The sequence below is a fragment of the Labeo rohita genome, chromosome 17 (genome assembly GCF_022985175.1).
Source record: "Labeo rohita strain BAU-BD-2019 chromosome 17, IGBB_LRoh.1.0, whole genome shotgun sequence".
Lineage (NCBI taxonomy): Eukaryota > Metazoa > Chordata > Actinopteri > Cypriniformes > Cyprinidae > Labeo > Labeo rohita.
In genome coordinates, this window is record NC_066885.1 from 8402281 (window position 1) to 8408190 (window position 5910).

Sequence of the window (5910 nt, forward strand, 5' to 3'; positions counted from 1 at the left end):
AATAATGCATTTCGTGGATTCTTGTTTGTGGTATACACTTCCAGTATTTTGCCGGCTGCTTGAAACGGGCAAAATGCAATTGAGGATTTTTTTTTTTTTTTTTTTTTTTTTTTTATATCGAGTAACTAGTCAAATTGAATCAAGTTCACAAAGCGTCACATTTGGCATTCAAATTTTCCACCTGCACAGTAAATTTGCCTGAGTAAAATTTACTCAAATTGAAGAAAATTTTACTCTGTGCCAGATAACATTTGGTCCCTCTCTGAAAAGAGTAAAAGTTACTCTTTTGATAGAGTTGTTTTTCCAGAGTTAATTTTGCTCAATTTGGTGTTAATATTTTACTCTCTCCTGTTACATTTGACTCTGTATAGTGTTTTTTGAAATTAACTCTTGTACTATTTTACTCAGTTCAGAGGTACAAGAAATTTACTCTGCTACTTTTTAACTCTGTTCAGAGGAAAGTCAAATTTACTCTGCCAAAATTTACATCTCCTCCAGAGTTGTTTTTTATCAATTATGAGTGAACATTAAAGACTAAATAACTCTATCCAGAGTTAATCTTTTAAATTACATCATTCATATTCTATCCTCAAAAACCCCTAAAAATAGAAATGAAAAACTTGCTTTTCAATCTGAAAAAAAAGAGTCTACAACAAACTGTATACTCATGTCTCACAATTTTATTTTTTCAATCTCCTATTTAAATAATACACTTACATTTACAATATTACACTTGTGATCATGATCATTTGGTGGTTTCTGCATCTATATCATAGACAGTGTTTTGCAGAAAGCTATACACAATGGACAGGTCTTACAGAGTAGAGCATATTGGACAATTACAATAAAACAAGACTGGACCCTACTTCTCATCAGCCCAACAACAAGTAGATACAGCTGGAGACTCTCTCGAATGCCATCCAACTGCCCTTGGATACTGGTAACAGTCTGTAAAAGAATGAAAACACATTATTGCCAATGTGACTTAAAAGTTAGTCAATATACAGCATGAATAAAGAAACAAATGAATAAAGATGTCTGTCTTCCACCAAAGTTTATGTTTTACATAATTCCAACAGATTGTTACTAAATATGTGAAGTAGAAAATAGCAGCACAAGAACAATAATTTAGAGGACAGGTGATTAAAAAGATTTCTCCCAAAAATGAAAATTCTGTTATTAATTAATTACTCTCATGTTGTTCCAAACCTGTAAGACCTTTGTTCATCTTCGCAACACAAATTAAGATATTTTTCAAGAAATCTAAGAGCTTTCTGACCCTGCATATACAGCAAGGGTACTGCCACATTCAAGGCCCAGAAATGTAGTAAGAACATTGTTAAAATAGTCCATGTGACAGTGATTCTACCATAATTTTATAAAGCTACAAGAATACTTTTTGTGCACAATAAAACCAAAATAACTACTTTATTCAACAGTTCTTCTCCCCCAAGTCACTGTCCTCCACCATTAAAGACAGTATCATGATGTATGCGCATGCTTTGTAAACAAACGCAGCGCATGTGTGTTCCTGTGTCAGCAGCATCACACGTATGCATCAGGGTACTCTCGATTATGGCGGAGGATGGTGACTTGAAAGAGAAGAATTGTTGAATAATTATATTATTTTTCTTTGCACACAAAAAGTATTCTTGTAGCATTGTAAATTATTGTAGAAACACTGATGTCACATGGATTATTTTAACAATGTCCTTGCTAAGTTTCTGGCCTTGATCGTGGTAGGACTCTTGCTGTCTATGAAGCTCAAAGATCTCTCAAATTTTTTCAAAATTATCTTCATTTGTGTTCCGAAGATGAAAACAAAGGTTTTACGGGTTTGAAACAACATGAGGGTGAGTAATAAATGACAGAATTTTCATTTTGGGGTGAACTATTCCTTTAAGAGCCTTTCTGAGAAATAAGCACGTTCAAGATCATACAGTAATACAATATTATCAACTAGTGTCATTTGATCTGCTTCATTAGTAGCTTCACCTTGATGAATTTCACAAGACGATCACGTTTGCCTAGCTGAGATCTTTCCCGGTCTTACGTGACGGTGACTTGAGAGGGTGGCAAAAGGTGAACCAGCATCAAAATGGAAGACAATTTGCTGTTCCAACCTGGAGATACAGAAACAAAATAAAAATTTCTTTTAGGTTTTTAGTTTTTCATCACAACCAAGTCTTGATGACTACAGATGTGTGGATGAACTGAGCTGAAACCTCTACAAGTATTGAAATGAAGTCATACACTTATACATTATTTTTTTTATTCAGAGTCCTAAATGAAGACAATTTCTAACTGTAAATCTGCAACTCCTGTACTAGGCCCTTGCGAAAATATCAGGGTAGAAGTGTTGGAAAATAAATTGAAAATATTTGCAACAGCTACTTACATAACGAAACTTACTCCTGGGGTCAACCAAGCATAGGAATAGGGAGATGATTCTCTTCGCAGATTCTTCCTTTAAACTACAGGAAGGGCAACCAAAACCAATAATATCATAAACATCAATTAACAAAGTACGGTATAAACAACCTACCCATGTTCATTTGTCAAATGTGCTACCACGATTTTCACCATTTCACCATTATTAATGAAAAGTATTAAAGATATTAAAAATGTTAAAGGTTTCTCTTACCACGTTCCCAAAACATTTGAAATGTAAAAGGTTTTGAAGAAAAAAATATATTTCTTTGAACTTCATTCTGACAATGTTGTTGGTTTACATCCTGAAGAAACCAAAAAGACAAAGTTACAAAGTTAAACACAAGGCAATAACACTCAGTCAGATGATGAAAAAACATTCATTAGTGCACTACACAACATGAGTTATCTTTGTTCACTAATATGTTTTTAATTTGTAATAATTGCTTGGTTTATATCTTTAATGTATATGGCCTAATTGTAGGCTAGTATTAACATTGCACGGTTGTATGTCCTATTTCCAACTTTTTTTCCTTCTTTCTCTGTCACTGAGGTGGAGCGTTTATGAAATATTGTTCTTATAAATTCTTCCCATTATTTCCGTAATTAAAGTTCACATATTAAAAATGCTTGCAAACTACAATGAAGTGCAAAAGTTATTGTACGTGTTCCGCAGTGGTCAAAAACGATTCAATCGAATTGAATTTTGAATTGAAACACTGACATTCTGCAATAAAATCACCGACTAGCCCTCGTAAATGTTAAAAATACCTTTCGTTCTCATGAGAAACAGTTAACTTACTGTCTAAATAGGACTAATTCACATCAAAATGGCCTTCAACAATCCAGTTAAGGCTAACGTTAATTTAACTCTTTTCCGAGTCAAGTACATGTGGTGCACAACTCGAGCCTATCATCACAATAGTTTAGTGGACAAACATTGATAGGCAGCTAACGTTAGCTAATTTCAATTAACGTTCAAAATAAATGTTTAAAATATATATGTTAGCTATCTGATTTCAAACTTTGGCTAACATTAACTAGTTTTCAAGCTGACAGGAGAAGGCAAGCGATCTCTTAAACATTCAAAACACATGGCAAAACGATCCGAGCTCAAAGCAAATGCGAATATAATTAAAATAAATAGTAAGACTTTGAAACTTTACTTACTTTACCATCCAGCAGAAGCGTGCCGTCTTCTAAACCCAAAGCAGCAGCAGTCGATGCCCGTGATTAACAGTAATGGCGGATCAACGAAGGGATGAGAGTAAATTGGGGAGGAGACACAGTTACTCTGTAATTTTGCTCCCACTCTACGGATAAATTTTACTCTGTACACTCAAAATAAAGCAAAAACAACTATTTTTGAGGGAAAAAAAATTAACTCTGGAAAAACTACTCCGCCATTTTTCCTGTGTGCCAAAACTAAATGCTATGAATGAGATTATGTGATATCTGATACATGCATATATTTGCCAGTTTGTTCAGTGTTGCTATACGCAGAGCTTTTCCTCTGATTACATGTTCCATATTCTAGTGCTTTGATTTAGTCATAAAAAATAGATTTTCTGTATCATGTTATGTCATGTGGATGACGGGAAGATCTGCAGAGGTGTCAAGCTACAGGCCTGACCTTGGCAGAAGACGGAGAATGAGAAGGAACGAGACAGAGAGTGAGACAGCATTGGTCTGGTCAGCATACATCTGTAATACTATCACATCAGGGTGCCATTGAATCCAGGCAGGTTTTTACATGAGGGGCCAGAGGTGGAGACTTAATCGGCTTTGTATTAATATAAGAATCAGTTCCCTGGTGACTGAAGCAGGCAGGTTAAAACCCTCTGACATCCGATAGCCCTTCCATTAGCTTTACATTGTATGTCTGTTCAAAAGCAAGCAGCTCTCAGTGGAAATTCCTAGAACTGTACAAACGTTTCAATAACTGAATCAAGCTACTGCTCTTGACTAAAATAGGGCCTAAAATAGGACCTGCAGTGTATTCTGGCATGCTAGAGGTGGTTCAGGACGTTTGCTAGATGATTGAAAATTCCATAAACGATTGATGTATTTTTAAATTGTTTTACATTTTTTATATATATATTTTGAAAAGTATTTAAGGAAAATTACTTTTTGTCTCAAATTACTATAATAAACCTTTTTTTTTTGCATTGCATTGCACATCTTACAGATAAAATTCAGCTCAGTGCATCACATGTAAACATTAAAAAATATTTTAGATAAAGAAATTAACTAACTAGAAGGCTAACCAACTAAAAAGGAATGAGTGAATGATTTAATGAATTTGTAAATTATATCAATATATACAGGAGCATACTACAATACATTTTAAAATATTTTTAAATCTTATCTTAATCAAAATCTTAATTACCTATTGCTATAATAATGCGATTGTATGTTTTGCATTGTTCATAGAAAAAAAAATCAGCTCAAAGTGCGTCACATTTAAATACAACTTTTTTTAATAAATAAATGTATAGGATATAGCAAAATTCTGCATTACATTTTATTTGCATTGCATAGAAATAAATTCACCAAAAATGTGTATTTTCCAGGTCTCAGGTCTTTGAATCACAACGTATTTTAACTCCAAAGGAGATGATCTTCAATGCCGAACCAAAGCCAAACATAATATTATTATTAGAAGAAAGCAATAAAAACATGTCTGAAGCGTTCACACGTCCCACTATTCTAATTTAATCACCCCCCACAAGATATGAAGGGTATCTTCCCATGTGTCGTACTTGAAAATAAGGAAACCCCTGCACAGAAGCCTGATCCATGGGCCAAATGAAAGGAAGAGAAGTGTAGCTTTCAGAGGAATAATCCTACAACCAATGATCAGTCATTCAGCAGCTCTGCACAAACCCACAGACTCACGGCTATATTTAGCTCAAGATCACTGCACCTCCTGCTGAAGATTAATGGCCTGTAATGGCAGGAGAAACTGCAGGTGAAGACATGGCTGGGATGGATGGTGAACAATTGCCACTCGACGGCGCAAACAAACACGGTTCCTCATTAGAGGCTTGATCCAGTTCCTATTCACATCTTTAACTTTGATAAAGACCCACTCATACAAGTAGGTCATGTTGCATGTTCTGGTTATGGAGACGATTTGTCAGGTAAAGCATGTAACACCTGCATGGGAAGTTATTAGAAAATGCACACAGGAGATTGAATATTGTACAATGTGTAAGCTACATTTTTTAGTGTTTAGCTCACCCCTGTGCACCGTTTTCCCAATGACATTTCTCAAAAGAAGTTTAAAATAACTGTAGGCCTATATAATTTATGCTTAGGGATATATGCTTGTTAATTTTTATAATGCACTCAACTGTTCAGAAGTTAAGATGTTTCTTACCCAAGTCACATTTAGTTAATCAAAAATACAGAAAAACAGGAATATTGTGAAATATTATTAAGATTTAAACAGTTTGAACTGTTTTCAGTTTAAATATA

At 34.4% G+C, this 5910-nt stretch overlaps 2 long non-coding RNA genes across 2 annotated transcripts; both read right to left on the bottom strand.

Annotated features, from left to right (window-relative positions):
* Window positions 1-662: 662 nt before the first annotated feature.
* On the bottom strand, window positions 663-2465 carry LOC127180165 (uncharacterized). Its single transcript, XR_007829591.1, has 3 exons — window positions 2399-2465; window positions 1996-2123; window positions 663-948 (listed from the first exon to the last, which is right to left on the bottom strand). It is a non-coding gene; the product is annotated as an uncharacterized LOC127180165 (long non-coding RNA).
* A 179-nt stretch (window positions 2466-2644) lies between these two features.
* LOC127180164 (uncharacterized) lies at window positions 2645-3656 on the bottom strand. Its single transcript, XR_007829590.1, has 2 exons — window positions 3601-3656; window positions 2645-2735 (listed from the first exon to the last, which is right to left on the bottom strand). It is a non-coding gene; the product is annotated as an uncharacterized LOC127180164 (long non-coding RNA).
* Window positions 3657-5910: the final 2254 nt, after the last annotated feature.